General features: G+C 35.8%; 1 pseudogene; it reads right to left on the reverse strand.

Annotated features, from left to right (window-relative positions):
• Positions 1–908: 908 nt before the first annotated feature.
• Positions 909–2,458, reverse strand: LOC120074538 (annotated as a pseudogene).
• Positions 2,459–17,270: the final 14,812 nt, after the last annotated feature.

Below are 17,270 nucleotides of genomic sequence, written 5' to 3' on the forward strand. Positions count from 1 at the left end.
AAATTTCACAAACAAAAAAAAATTTCAATTAGTGTTACACATAAATATGGTGATCTATGAGTGGTTCATGATTGTGCCTACCTGTGATAGACAAAAGTAATAGTATATCAGTTATTGACCATACTAAAAAACATTACATAAAAATATTCATATTGTTTCACAAAAAAGATTTAAAATAATAATTTTGAAATATTTATTTGTGTGACAGCATATTGGTAAATTGGTAATAACCAATTTATGCACCTATTATAATTTTCTTAATTTTCAACTTTAAAATTGTTTAAAAAACCTAATTCGTGAGAGCTAACGTGTAGAAATTCAAAGGCATGTATTATAATATTTACAACTTTATTTCAACTATCTAATAGATTAATATCATTGCTAAATATCCTTGTTCCCACATATATATCATTGCTAATAACAAAAGAAAATATATTCTTCGCATCATTTACAACATCAATCAGAAATTAATTTTTACACACGAGTAGTCACAATAATTTCCATCATCTTAGAGAAGAACTCTTTAGTGTATTTTTAGGAAACAATTTTTAAGCTCAATAGAGTTAGATGAAACTTTTCAAATTTAAGAGTATAGCGTCGGTGAAAGTGGAGTTCTTGTCTAATGTTATATTTATTAAAACGTTGAAAATAAATAATACGACTCACTTAATTAGGTGTAAGGTTGAAATTGATAGAACCGACAGTTTAAGGTATAAATTTATGATTGAACTTCTCATTAAAATGTATTTCAAAATAAAATGGAAGAAGAAAAAGGTACATACTTAGCTGCATGCATTATTAAATGAAGCAAACCTATGGAATGTTAGAAGTAAAACAAAAATTCTGTGAAGTAGAGATATGATAAACTTCACATATGGTTTTGCTGACTTGTGTCATTGTTAAAAAGATTAATCTATTGATGGAGCATCATCAGGAGATGGTTTAGCACATATACGTGGGTTTTGCTTTCCAGAAATGGTGGGCTTGACATTAGCACATTGAGATGTAATCGGTCCTTGACTTCCACTGTAAGTAAGGTCAATATCAGCAACTTCTACACCTTCACAAGGTATACTTTTACTGCAAAGAAGTTTAACTGCGACCGGAGTAGCAGAAGTGCCTCTGATATTTTTGATACTGACGTTGCTAATCTTAATTTCTGATGGAACCTAAAACATATCGAAAAAATTACTGATATGATTATGCCTCAAGTTTGCACATTTCTTTAAAAGAAAATAAGAATATTTCTTGAAGTAACTAAGTTTAAAATGAATTAGAGGAATAATTTCAATACATGCCTTTCGGTTGCATTGATTCCATGGACAATATTCTTGGTCTATAATCACAGGATTGCTGACGTTAACCATTTCAATATCTTCGAAATGCATGTCAGAGGCTGTGAATGTGCCAACAGAATCTGGCCATGTTTTGATCCTGACACCGTTTGAAGTATTGATTATTTTGCATGATTTCACGGTAACTCCTATCACATCTTTTTCCTTGGTGTACTTGCCTAAGCTTCCTATGCTAATGCCATGTCCTGGTCCGCAAGTTACACCAGTAATAGTTATATGCTTGTTGCTGTCTCCAACAGACAAACAATCATCCCCAGTTGCGATTTTTGAATCGAGAATGTTAATCTCTTCTGAGCTACTTATGTGAATCCCATCGGTATTGGGGCTATGGTCCGGTGCAATAATTATCATGTGTTGAAAAGTAAAATTCTTGCAGCCCAAAAGATTGATGTGGAAATTCTTACTATCCAAGGAAGTAATGTCCTTCACTATTGAATTGGTGACGAAACTGAACTTCAAATTCTGAAACGTTTAAACAAAAAAGAGAGAAAAAAAAACTATGAGTTGAAGACAATTGAAATTATGTGTTTTCAAATTATATATCAATTGGGGAAAAAGTATAAGTTAATATATATAATTAGAGATTTTACCATTGGAAGTTTCGTACATTCTTTTTTTTTTTTATGGCAATCATTCTTTTCCCAACCTATTTTTCCTTAACCATCAAAAACTCCAGTGCCTGACAATGTTAGTTGATCAATATATTGAAAAATAACCAATCCCTCTCCTTTTGGATGGAGAGGAGCTTCTAATGTCCCTTCGACTTGAACCTCAATAGGAACACTCTTGCAAGGACCTATGAGTTTAGACTCACTTAATTGGTAAACTCCTTTTGGAATCAACAATTTACTTGGAGTGGTCGATGCACATGCTTCCTTCCATGCATTTGCTAAGGCCTGTAAGTTGAATTATTTCATCAAATTAAAATCTTCTATATAAATTTATTTATTTTTATTAATTATACATATGCTTACCTAAGTAATATTAGTATTAGGTTTGGCACCATACTTAGTAACATAAAAAATGGATTGATTTTTAGTTGTAGATGCAAACAATAATAACAAAGATAATAATGCTACGATGTTTGATCTCAATCCAATCATTTCTACGCCTTTTGCTTAGTCTAATCTCCTTTTCGTTTATAATTGCTCACTTAGAAATTTGAATGAATATGCAAATTCATTCAACCCTCTTTATATGGGAGAAGAAAATCGAAATTGTGTTGAAAATTCTCTTCTAACTTCTATTTACTATATTTGTCAAAGATTTAATCAAAGGTTGAAGTTAAACCATCACCTTTTTGTCAAAAAAATTAGCCATTCCTACAACATTTGAATGACTATTTCTCTCAATAAAATTCATTCCTTAAATTTCTCATTATGAGACCAACACGCACGTCCACACCTCATAATGTGCAACAAGTGGATTAAAACAAGTTTGAACAAAATATTATTACTTAAATTGCTATTTGCAAGAACTGTGGCTCAAATATCTCTAAATTTATTTAAATAGTTTATTAATAGGATAATTAGACTATGATAGACATCTATCAGACACAAATAGATATCTACTGTGGTTTATCAATAATAGATTGTGATATTATGCTATATTTGTAAATAAGTTGGTTCATTTTTCTTTGTTTAAAAACTTCCTTTATTAATATATATGTGAATCTCACCTGAAATTGGAATAGATCTATAATCCGCCTTAACACTTATAAATATTATTTGGAATAACTTCAAAAAATAATGATAACTTCAAGAAAATCACTTTTTAGTAATGCACAAAACGTGTTGCTTATGGTCAAAAAGCACCAATAAAAGTATTAGCAACGTAGAAACCCACATTGTTAAAAATGTCAATATAGTCGTGTCGCTTAAGGTTTTAGTGACATATTTATTGTGCATTGCTAAAAGTCTACTTTTACTAATACGTAGGCGTTACTAAATGCGTACTTTTAAGAACACATTATTTATAACTATTTCTTTTATACGGTGATGTTGAAAATGCGTCTCTAAAATTTACGTTTTAGCAACATATAATACTATTCCAACATATTTAAGCGTTGTTAAAATTAATATATCGTGTCACTATAACTTTGAAGTTTTTTTTTTAAAACTCTGATTTACTGGACGTTATAAAAAACGTCGGTAAAAGTATTTTAATAATTAAAAATTATATTCGATTTAATATATAAAGCTATTATAAAATTTAAAATATAATAATCTTTTGAAAAAATTAAGAGTCAACTAATCAATTATATTTGAGACTAAAATTTCAAGTGAAGATACACATTTCCAACTCTATCATTAAAACATAATGAAATAATACAAACTTGGCCACAAGTTTACATGATAATATGTAACGACACGACTCCCTAGGACTTAAACTAGGTTGTTACTATAGACATGCATGTATGCAATTCAAATTGACATCCTTTTTTTATGACTTAGTAAAACCAAATAAATTGCATAAAATAATACATTTTATTAAAACTAAATAACTGAAATTTATTTGGCAGGGTGCCCTTAAAATAATAAAACAAAACTAGAAAATGTTTTTAAAAGTCTAATGTTGGGTTTTACATCCTAAAACTCATGGTATGTAAACAATGGAGCTTATTCTGAAAATTCAATAAAGGTGTTATTGAATAGATCTATTACTTGAATAGAAATCCAATAAACCTAAAAGTCCCTTGACTATTGGATGAGTACTTGAACGTTATGTGGAGACATAAAGGTGGATTAGGTTCGTGTAAATAGTTAAAAGTATCTATAGTACATGGATAAGGTTGGGTACCTTATTCTAGTAACACTATTGGATACGACCTGCTCTGTAGTTTTTACAAGGAGTTGTAAAGTGCTACAAATGAAGTGATCCTAATTCGTTCATGTTGGACATGAGGAGTGGGGGTGTCCTTGTGCAAAAGAGTTTGTATAAGATTGGACCATGAAATGAGTCACTCTTATTTTATAACGTTGTTTACTGTTTAAGACTGACTATTTCAAAGCGATGACCTAGATAACTTGACCTTAATCTTGAGCTAACTATGAACTCCTGTTTATCTGGGATTGCCCTTAGATTTGCATAGGTGAGGGTTGGCTCAACAACACCGGCTCAATATGACTAACATTTCAGGGGTAAGACTGGATAGATAGCTGGGTGCATAGGGTGCAAGAAGGAATTCATTCCTACCAGCTTTAGGGATAGTAGAGAGGTTGTTCCCTTAAGTGTTGATTCTTGGGCTTGAACAAGGGATCCCGCCCTCTCATTTGGCATGAGAGGGACTCGATTTTGTGATTAGATCACAAAACAATTGTTCATTAGGGGATCAGTGGAGACTTAAGGAACAAGAGGTAATTTTAAGGGTAAAACAGAGATTTGACCCAGCCGTTATTGCGAACAACCTGTGAAGGGTTAATTTACTAATCATGGTTATATCGAGTGGACATAAAATATCTACAGTGAGAGGAGTTCAATTATGGACTTTAATAGAGTGACCCATTAGTTAACGAATGGGAGTTAGATCGGTCTAATGAGTTTAGCCGATTAACCTTGGATCGTTGGAGCCCATGATCTGTAGGTCCATGAGGTCCCCCTACTAGCTCGAAAATGGATAGCTCTAGAGTAGCGTGATAAGTTAATTTGAAACGTTCAATTTAGAATCAAACGAAATTGGAGAAAATATATTTAAATATGATTTAAATATATGAAGATGAATTTGTGTAAAAATTAATTTAATATTAAATACTAAATTAATTAGAATTATTTAAATTGCTTAAATAATTATTTATTAATTTTATTAGAAAATTAATTTTTGAAATTAATTTGTAAAATTAATAAATNATAATTATTTATTAATTTTATTAGAAAATTAATTTTTGAAATTAATTTGTAAAATTAATAAATTTTGATTCTAGAAATAAAATATTATTTTAAAATCAATTTTGGATTTTTGAAAAATGGAAAAATTACACAAACTTGAAAAAATGGGTTTTTCATCTTCAACTAGCTTACTTGGAACCCACCTTTTCCTTTGCTTTACTCCAAGCATGAGCTATATCCCATGCAGCATATCTCTTTGCATGATAGTCTGCAATATATTGAAGAGATTGGAGTGAAGAAAGGGAAGAGAACCGATTGATTTTTTGTTGAAAAATTCGGATGAAGAAGGTGTTCTTCAATGGATTTTGTTCAGTGAGTTTTCTCCATATTCCCTTTGATTTCAGGTTATTTTGAGTCCTACAACTCAATCTAGAGTACCAAGAGGATAGTAGGGAAGATCTTGTGGTGGTCTACACAAGGATTCAGAGGATTTTGCAGATGGAAATGGAGATTTCGTTGGTTTGGCCAATGTATGTTCATGAAACCCATTATACTCTGTTTTTAGCATGTTTCTTTTCAACCAAAATTAATGAATTAGAATGCTAGTGGATCCTGTTCCCTTCCGCTGCGTGCTGGTGTAGATCTAACATCTAAAGCTCAAATACCAAAACTTCGAATTCAAATCTCAAGACTAGAAATTTTAAAACATAAAATCCTAGAAACTTGAGTGGAAGCATAGAGCTTGTCCTAGTAGCTCGATCACGGATTCTGTCTGTCATTCACCAGTGTGTCTTTACCTTTTCCTGAAAAAGAAACATGAAAAAGAATGAGTACAAGATACTCAGTAAGTAACCTGACTACCGGGTCAGGCAAAGCATTTATGTCAAATAAATGCAATACGAGCGATAACATTATAATAGTTGGACCTGAAGATTTCTCTTACTTGGGCTCACTCTTTTACCTTTCCACTAGACGTCCGTCACTTTCACACACATCATTCTAGTAGTAATGTCACTTACCTTAGAATTTAGGCTCATGCTCAATCATCCTATTAATATATGTTGTAAAAAAAAGAAAAAACTAAATCATATTCATACATATAACATGCTTCAAACATATTTATCACATGTTCATATAAGTCTTAGAACCAACATAACTATCCTTAATTTTTATCGCCAGGCACGAGGGCGGTTCCAGTAGTGATTACTTACCTCAAAATTTAAATTAAAAAGGGGAAAACCCAAGCAAGCTTATCTTCTCCTTGTCAAACAAGACCTAAAATAATAAATACAAAATTAAATTAAAAAAAAAAATCTAAAATCCAAATCTCAATCTAAATAATTCATAATACTTTCTAATGCTCACCCAATAAGTGGTTTACCCGAAACCACTTCGAAACTTCAAAATCAAACCAACTCCACTAACAATCCGCCAAAATCACCCTTTTAACTTAGCTGGACAGTAACTTAAAACTTCCTAACTCGAATTTAGAAATTCAAACATAATGGCTTTATCTCAAATTAACTTGCAATTTAATGGTATTCGGGATTTTGCAAGGAAACCCACAGAGCATCAAGTACTTACTCAAAATACCAATTCCGACGAGAAATCGGTGGTTTCTTGAACAAATCCGGCGAAGACATCTTGCAACGGAGACCAGCGACATGGGATGGTGGCAGAGCACCGATGCGGACTAGCAGTTAGCTAATCCATTTACGAGCTAGTAGAGGGATCTTGCGGACCTACAGATTATGGGCTCCAACGATCCGAGATTTATTGGCTAAACTCATTAGACTTAATTAACCCCGATTTGTTAACTAATGGATCACTCTACTAAAGCCCATAGTTGAACTCCCCTCACTGTAGATATATTATGTCCACTCGATATAACCATGATTAATAAGTTAACATTTCACAAATTGTTCGTAATAATGGCTAGGTCGAATCTCTGTTTTACCCTCGAAATTACCTCTTGTTCCTCAAGTCCCACTGATCCTCTAATGAACAATTGATTTGTGATCCAATCCACAAATCGAGTCCCTCTTAGGCCAATGAGAGGGTGAGGCCTCTTGTTCAAGACCCAGAATTAACACTTAAAGAAAACAACCTCTCTACTACCCCTAAGCGTGTAGGGGTGAATTCCATCTTGCAGGGCTATGTCCCCAACTATTCATCCGGTCTTATCCCCAAAATGGGAGGCTTATTGAGCAGTGACGTTGGATGACTCTCATCGTTTGTAAATCAAAGGATAATCCCAAACAAACAGGAGTTCATAGTTAGCTCAAGATTAAGGTCAAGTTACCTAGGTCATCGCTTTGAAATAGTCAGTCTTAAATAATAAACAACGTCATAAAGTAAGAGTGACTAATTTTGTGGTCCAATCTCGCACAAAACTCATTTTCACAGGACGCCCCCACTCCTCATGTCATAACATGTACGAATTAGGATCACATCATTTGTAGCAGTTTACAACTCTTTGTAACAATTATGGAGTAGATCGCATCCAATAGTGTTACTAGAATAAGGCACCCAACCTTATTCATATACTATAAATCATTTTTACTATATACTCGAATCTGATCCACTTGTATGTCTCTATATAAAGTTCAAGTACTCATGTAATAGTCAAGGGACTTTATTGGATTTTTAATAAGCAATATATTCAGTAACAATTTATTAAATTTTTAGAATAAGTTATATTGTTTACAAACCACGAGTTTTAGGATATAAAACTCAACAATCTCCTACTTGGACTAAAACTCCAATGGTAACTTATATATCTCATATATAAGACTGAGTTTCTAAGTTTTATAGAGAAATACAATAAACTAGGGCATCCTATACCCATGGTTTATTATTGGGTATCCCATACTAAATATTTCTCCCACTTGCCATAGGTTATTAATCTGGTATTCCTAGCCTTACTAGGTAATTCTCAAAACACATTAGCCGAGAGAATCATTGTAAACATATTAGTGTACATTTTAATTAAACTATACGGGGATGCATCTTATTCTCAATAATGACCAGGAAGCACACTTTTCTCCCACTGTATTGAGGCACTCTCAACTCTTTGATTTAAGACGCGTCTGACTTGTCTTAACAACTCTTGTTAACAGTTAGATCTATAAATCTTTTAAACTTACTATACTTTGATCTTAGCTATTTAAATATCAGAATATTTGCAAATGACTTTTAACAATTTGATTCTTAACAGAAGTTGCTATAAGATAGAACAAACATATTATTTTTTTATAATGAACATTTCATTTACACCAAAAAAAATATATACATTATGTTCTTTACATGATAACAAAAGTAGGTAATATTATCATTAAGCTACAACATGTCCCATTGGTCAAGCTAAGTAAACGGTCCTCAGGAACTAAGTTGCCTATTTAGCTTTCTCTACTCTCTTCTCGGTAAGATACTGACTGTAATTTCTCTTCCAATGCCCTATTTCATTGTTGTGGAAATATTTCCCTTTGTCTGCAGCATTTTTCTTGCTTTTCTTGCCAGTAGGTTTCTTTTTCCCTTTTCCTTTGTCTTTCTTTGCAGGAATTCTCTTACTCTATTAAGAGGAGACAACATCAGGTTTGGAGAACATTCCTCTCTTCTCAACAGCAGCAACATTTACTTCTGATTCCAGACCCTTTGTTCTCAACATAGTCTAGAAAGCCTGCAGCTCATTCAACAAAGTAGTCAAGTTGTATTCAATTTTATTCATCAATGCATTCATACAGAATTGCAAAAAACTCTTTGGAAGAGATTCTAGAATAAAACCAACTTGACTTCTCTCGTCCATAATAGCGTCGTTTACTTCTGCCACATTAAAGTGGACCATCATGTCCAGGACATGTTCACGAACAGAGGTCCCCTCTTTCATGCGATTGTTATAAACCTATTTGATAACATCATGCCTTAGGGTGAAGGATGTCCAAACAACACTCGCAGAGATTCCATAATCTCTTTGGCAGTACTTACATCCTCATGTTTTTTTGCCCAAAACATCAGATAAGCTAGCGGGAATATAAGCATGGGCTTTATGATTCGTCCCGATCCATCTATCAAATGCTTCTTGTATAGTTTGGGTTGTATTAAATCTTGGAACGGGAGGACATTCCTCTATTAAGACAAACTGTAATCGTGTTCAAATTTGATTTCCATGTCACATAGTTATCCTCGATCAGTTTGTCCGATGCCAACAATTTTATTATTGAACTCGTCATTATGAAATTATAAAAAAATTCTTTAAGTGAATTTCTTTTAAATCCAATCAAGTCTTAGCAAAGTTAAAATAATGTACCCATAACCATTATTTATTTGCAACGATACGTTAGTGATTTGAACAATTACCGAGGGATAGTCAAGAATTCCTTCATAGAAGCAAGACAATTCTTGACCAAATACTATTTCCAGAATAACTCATAGATATTCCGATAGTCATTTAGTTATCATTTTCGGTCAGGATCTTTACTAACACTTAGTAATTATTCTAATTGTAGACCTGCCATTTTCCGAACTTATAGAACGGTATGAATATGCTTCTGAAGTAGAAGACAATAACCAAGATGAAACTATACGACCGTATTCATTTTACTGAAGCCTGGGTTGTTCTGAATCCTATGTTACAACCATCTGAGGGGATCACCACGGTTAGCAACTAGCTAGTGCCACCTAAAAATGACAATAGACGAAACATAGGAATCTCACGGTTCAAACTAATTGAGGAGACCATAGGACAATGTTGACACATTTCCTTCACCCACTTAGAGCCCTCAATATTCTTGGAGTGAGAATCCAAAGTGTGGGCTTTGTTCAGATTTGGTAGAGGGAAGAGGAAGAGAGACCGTACACAACGATTAAGCAAGTGGGAGATGAGGTCATCTATCGCATAGACAAGATGCTTGATCGTTTAGGTGAAGTTTAACGATCGGTGTAGGAAAAAAGTAAGCGATCGTCTAAACGATCGTGTAGGAAAAGGTAAGCAATCGTTGGTGACGAAAAATTAGCCGTCAAAGACTTGATGACTAAAATTATGTTGGGACGCAATAATGCGATGCATGTTTAAGCTATGCGTTGATTCTCATGCGTCGGTGGTTAATGCGTTTGGAATGAAACGATATGTTAACGATGTATGCGATGACCATGCGTTCCCATCAAAGTTTTCTTGTGCTGCACCAAGTAATAACGTGAACGCAAGTTTCTCGGGTGATCCGAGGTCAAACTTAGAGACTTGAAACTAAATGCTATGTGGTAATGTGTTTGCGGTGGTTGAATAAAAAGAATGGTGGGGGTATAAGCTATAAACTACTTCTAATTTCATAACTAACAGACAACACAAGATGAGAAGTATGAAGAGAGGTAGGAAAGAAATAACAACTCAGGACAAATGTTGACGGTGGTAATGTGATGAAAATAGATAAAATGTGAGGATGTCTTCATCGCAACCCTTAAGATTGACCGCAAGGGCAACCTCAGCCAACGCAAGCTATACGATCATGCTACACACACTTGAGCCTAATTCTAGGACGCATGCGATGTATATGCGAAATGTCGGGATGACCGCATACCACCGTATCCTACTTCTTGGACGCATGCAATATCCTCTCCGTAGGGTGCATACTGATAACGGGTAGAAATGCACGTTATTATAGTGCTAAGTTCTTAAACAATGCTGGCTTGCATTGATAAAATATGTTAGATTGCGTCCAAAAAGTATTAAGTTCATAACATTATGGTTGCATGCGTTCATCACATAGAAATAGTTAACTTTTGTGTTTTTATGTAGAATATACATTGACGCAAGGCGAAAAGCGTGATCACAAGAAATCAACGAACGAGCTCAGCATTACCACAAGGCTTTGCGGTGATTTGTGTTCGCATAGATCTGCTAAAAAAGGATTGCCGTATAGAGCCGGCGCAACCTGATGGGCGCATTTGGGTGAAAGGCACAATTAATCATGATGGGATAGAAAGCTGGTGAAGGTCGAATCCGAATTAAGTTGACAAGCCGCTAACGATAACAAGTACATTCAACTTTTCGGTGACAAATATTCGGCGCATCAGTCAGAGAATTAAACCAGCCCATCTGTGCAATCATAAGAGAGAAGCCGCCCTTCACCTCGAAGCTCTATAAATATCAAAGGCAACCTTCAAAAAAGAAGATCGGATACTTAGAAAAATTTCTCCATAGTTTAGCCTTGTCCATAGTTTTCCTTTTTATTTTAAGGCGAAGAAAGAGAAGAGTGGAGACGCCGAAAGATCGCTCAGGACAACTGGAGAGAGAACCTGGAGGCATAGAAAGTAGAGAGCGGGCCGACTCTCGCAAGAGCGAGATTATCTTTTGAACACGAGTAGAAAAGATAGTGTAAAAGCCTGGGAAGCAAGAGATTTCTTCCAGGCTCTTTATTCTCTTCTTGCATTGTTATTTTGTACTTCAACTTTATATTTATACAATGGAAGTTCTTATTCTACATATGTTCACTCCCTTAGAACGCATGAGTAGCTAAACTTATCAAATGGATTGAGAAGAACTAAGCTAACATGACCTAGGATCTTCATCGCATGCGATTATCTTGTTTTATGCTGTACCCAACACCCCTTTAGAGCTACTCGAGAGAGAGTCTAAAGAAAGAACCTACGACTTGAGAGAGCTAGGTTAGAATCTAGACTCGAAAGAGCAAGATTAGAACTGCATATACAAGAGATAGGGACTTAGAGATAAGCTCTGTTTGTCAACCTGCATCGCATGCACCCTAGAGATAGGTATGATATTTTGTGGTCGCCTTATTTGTGTGTGTGTCATTTTGTCATCGCATAAATAAGAATAGAGGCTTATGTGTAGGTCTTATAGACTTATCGCATATATCGCATGCATTCTAGCATTAGAAGCCGTAGCATTCGCATCGAGAGATGGTTTACTATTGTATGTGTGTTGCATGATCGCATAGCATGAACGCATCCTAGGAAGTGTTAGCCGAAACCCTTCTCAACCTGTTCACCGCATACTCATCGCATCTTCCGTTTATCAACTCTTTTTGAACTCTGCCGCATTTGTTTATTTTTATTACCACAAACAACATTCCCAACAACTGCTTGATTTATTTGGTTACCGCAAATTCTTCTGAGAAAATACTACCGCATATTGTTTTCCCAAGTCCCTGAGTAAAACCCTGGACTTACTAGGAAACTCGGTGGGGTTTATACTTGGATTCCATTGAGAAAACTTGAGTGTTCAATGCATTTCCACCATTGCATTTCATCCATAATTCCACATCATAAAATAATGCATCAAGTTTTTGGCGCCGTTGCCGGGGACTTCGACAAATCAGTGTGCTAATGGTGATTTTTCTGATTCTTTGCAGCTCTCAATCTCTAGTGAACTACGACCCGAAGATTGAGAGAATAACTCGATAGCAGACTCGAGAGACAACCACCAACAACAAGATAGAACCCCAAGAATGGCGGAACAACCGGAAGCAAAGGTCGCAAACGTGAACAATATAATGGCCAACCCCATCCTTCTGGCGAATGACCGCAATAGACCCATTCGGGACTATGCGTCGCCCATCCTCTGCGATTTCTCTCCAGGAATCACGAGGCCAGCGTTGAATGGATCGAGGTTTGAAATGAAGTCGGTAATGTTGCAGATGATCCAGGCTGCTGGGTAGTTTGGAAGAAGGCGTGGCGAAGACTTGTATGCTCACCTCCGGAGCTTCATAGAAATATACAACACTTTTGTGTTCTCGAACATCTTTACCGAAAAAGTTCGACTAACTTTGTTTCCATTTTCTCTGTATGATCAGGCAAGAAAATGGGCATATTCCCCCGAGCTAGGAGAGATTACTTCGTGGGAACAGGTGGTGGAAAAGTTTATGAAGAAGTATTTCCCACCAACTAAGAATGCTAGGAGAAGGAAATTAATAACAAATTTTGAACAAGAAAATGACAAATCGCTCAGCGATGCCTGGGCAAGGTTCAAGTAGCTGCTAAGAGACTGTCCATATAATGGCTTACCAGACTGCCTGCAGATAGAGATCTTTTATCAAGGACTGAATCCCTCTTTGCAGATCGCTGCCAATGAGGCAGTCGCTGGTCGTTTCCTAGAAAAAACATATGTGGAGGCCAAGAGTATACTTGATCGCATTTCCAAAAATCACGAGGATTGGCGGGAAAACGATCAGAGATTAAGAATTAAAGACAATGACGCAAACAACGGGGCCATCGCATCCCTGCAAAACCAGATGACTGCGATGATGAGTTTGACTCAACGCATCGCAATTAATAACACAAGAGCGAAGAAAGGGCAGGTCAACATAATTGCCCAAACGACCGCAAGTTGTGTCATTTGCGGAGACCTGCAGTCATTGTGCTTTATAAAGAACAATCCCTATTCCGATACATATAACCCCAGGTGGAGAAACCTCCCAAATTTTGTGTGGAAAAATCAACAAAAAAAACTTCCAACTAGTGGCGCAAAAAGGAGGGACACCCGGATTTTTTCTGCAAAACAGCAGTCCAATGCATAACCAAGCTAGCAGCTCGCAAAAACCGCAATCTTCGTCCTTAGAGAGCTTGTTGAAGTAGTACATTGAGAAAAACGAATCAGTGCTTCAGAATCAAGCAACATCCATTAGAAATCTCGAAATTCAACTGGGACAAATTGCGGGAAATATGAAAAATAGACCGCAAGAAGCATTGCCGCTGTCTCTTATACACATCTAGATGTGTATAAGAGACAGCCATCGGAGGGGTCTACAGTGGCCAAGCGTTATGTGATCTTGGGGTGTGTATAAACATCATGCCGCTATGAATCTTCAAACAATTGAATGTTGGCATACTCGCGACCACGACAGAGACTCTCCTGCTTGCGGATAGATCCCGAATACATCCTGAAGGAGAGTTGAAAAATGCCGCAATCTCAATTGATAAATTCATCTTGCCGGCAGACTTCCTCATTTTGGATTATAAAGCAAACGAAGACGCGCCCATCATATTGGGACGACCATTCCTTTTGACCAGTTGTTCTCAAATTGATCTGCGCAAGGGGGAGATTGTAATGAACATTCATGGGGAAAAGCTCTGGATTAAGGCAGTCAAGATGCCGGGAGATAGAGTAAAGAGGGAAAAGCCACCGTGGGCGTGAAAAGACCAGCTTGGAATAAGCAGTCCCTGAGTTACTTTATGACTCAACCTCATCAGGGACGCAAACCTTTTGAATATCCTTTTTCTACATCAATACTTTATGAACTTTCATCATCTTAATTTTGTCTATTATCGCATATCTACTTTTTTTACTATTCATTAAAAAAAAATGCGATCATGCTGAACGATTGCGATAAAAGATTTTATTTAAAATAATTTAACCTTCCCACTGTTTTTCTTACAACGATCGAGGTGAACAATTGCGAAGGCGTTACGTGGAAAAGCAACTTATCTTATTCTGTCACCGCAATCTAAAGATAGGAGATCGCTGCAAAGCAGGATGCGTCAACAAACAATGCGAGTGACAGCGCAAATTTGGGGGTTATATTCTTCCTTAACTTTATTCCAAATTCTGCACTATCACATCGCATTTTAATTTTGAAAGTTTTATCACCGCATCCTCTTTGATTATCGCAATCATTTAACATTGATAAATTTAGTAAGTCACCGCATGCTATCTCTTTGCCAATTATGATTTCAATGATGAAACACATGCTTCTATTTTTTCATATATACTAGAATCAACTTAATCTTACAAAAGTCACCTCACGAAATATTTCTAGAAGTTAGGGGTCTGCTAGCTTTCTTTCAAACTCGCTTTAAGTAGCTTCTTAAGAATATCGCATGACTTCTTTCAATCTTTTGGCAATGGGGACATTTCTGCATTTTAAATTTGGGGGTGAGGTATTTATTTTTCGACCTTGCTATTTTTAGCTTTACAAAAAAAAAAAAAAATTATGAGAATAACAACTCCACTGTTAACGCAATGGGAAAGCCCATGTTGATAAGAGTTAAGTTATGAAGGGCATTTACCCATAGTTAGATGTCCGTATGACACACGTGAGGGTAAGCCAAAACGAAAGTAAGTCGCCAGGATCAATGCATAAATAAATGACCGCAACTCTGCTTCCAAGTAGATATGAGTTTAGTCTGAGAAAGAGCACATTACTCGTAGTTGGATGTCCGTATGACACACGTGGGGGCAAGCCAACATGAAGGCAAGACACTTGGATCAATGCAAGGTCAGAAAAATAATAATGTCAAGAAATATGCAAGGATAAAAATCATTTGACACCCCAGTGGAAAAGTTTTCTTTTTGAAATAAATCATGCAATGTCCCGAATTTAGTAAAGTCCTTTTGAAGGTAAAGTTTGCAGACCCTAGGTCTTAGAAATATTTTAAGAGGAGACTTGAATAAGACTTAAGGAAATTTTGGTGTATAGGATTTGAATGAAGTATCCTTTAGAAATCTAGGAGAAGAGAATTGCGGTCGACTTTCTAAAGGAAATCTTTAGCTTATGCTTGAGGATAAACGTTGTTTAAATTTGGGGGTGTGATAACGAGTAGAAATGCATGTTATTATAGTGCTAAGTTCTTAAACAATGCTGGCTTGCGTTGATAAAACATGTTAGATTGCGTCCAAAAAGCATTAAGTTCATAACATTGCGGTCGCATGCGTTCATCGCATAGAAACAGTGAACTTTGTATTTTTATGCAGAATATGTGTTGATGCAAGGCAAAAAGCGCGATCACAAGAAATCAACGGACGAGCGCAGCATTAACGCAAAGCTTTGCGGTGATTTGTGTTCGCATACATCTGCTCAAGAAGGATTGCCGCATAGAGCCGGCGCAACCTGGTGGGCACATCTGGGTGAAAGACATAATTAATATCTTTTGAAAAACTCGAGAGAGAACCCGTAGGTGTAGAAAGCAGAGAGTGGGCCGACTCTCGCAAGAGCGAGATTATCTTTTGAGCACGAGTAGAAAAGACAGTGTAAAAGCCTGGGAAGCAAGAGATTACTACCAGGCTCTTTATTCTCTTCTTGCATTGTTATTTTGTACTTCAACTTTATATTTATACAATGGAAGTTCTTATTCTACATCTGTTCACTCTCTTAGCACACATGAGTAGCTAAACTTATCGAATGGGTTGAGAAGAACTAAGCTAACATGACCTAGGATCTTCATTGCATGCGATTATCTTGTTTTATGCTGTGCCCAACATCTCTTGCGTTGAACGTATGCGTTCGCATTTGCAATGGAGAAGTTCTCCGCATGCGGTCATCTATGCGATAGCTCAGCTTCTGCGCCTGCGTCCGATTCCTGTGTTAGCTACAAAAATAGACAATTGAACACATAATAACGCATAATAATGGGTTAGCTGAGATTCTTCATGCTGAACGAGGCAAACTCATTTTCCTATGAATTCCTAACATAATTGCCGCATATTATGCTTAACATCCCTCATAATTCTAAATAAAATGCCTAAGATGACGTGCATTTCTGCATGTCATCAATCGTATAAATAATCGTGTAGGAAAAGGATGAGTGATCGTCCAAACGATCGCGTAGGAAAAACTAAGCAGTCGTCTATACGATCGTTTAGTAAATATCGGGAGCTAAACGATCGCTTAGAAAAAAGTAAACGATTGTTTAGTTAATAGCGTGCGACGATGTAATCGGTAAGCGATCGGTTAACAATATCGTATATGTAAGCGATCGTGCAGTCACTATCGTATAGACACTGATTTTCTAAATGATGACACTATCTTTAACACAATGTTCGCACCCCCATGCTCAACACACTGTCGGCTATTTATAATGCACTCATCCGTTATTTAGAACATGAGAGACATCGTCCCATTTTCTTTATAACCGTTCAATGAATGCGTTCTTATCATATTCATAACATATAAATTAATATCATATATTAATTATAATATTTTCCTCTACTAGATATAAATCATATTTATATCCAATTTCTTCCAAATTAATGTATCTCATACATAAAGTTAATTATATCATATTTAATTAACTCATTCAATTATATCATATATAATCGAACTTCCTCTTGTCAATTTGAACATTTCAAACTGACCCAAA

Source organism: Benincasa hispida, chromosome 3 (assembly GCF_009727055.1).
Source record: "Benincasa hispida cultivar B227 chromosome 3, ASM972705v1, whole genome shotgun sequence".
In the NCBI taxonomy this organism is placed as follows: domain Eukaryota; kingdom Viridiplantae; phylum Streptophyta; class Magnoliopsida; order Cucurbitales; family Cucurbitaceae; genus Benincasa; species Benincasa hispida.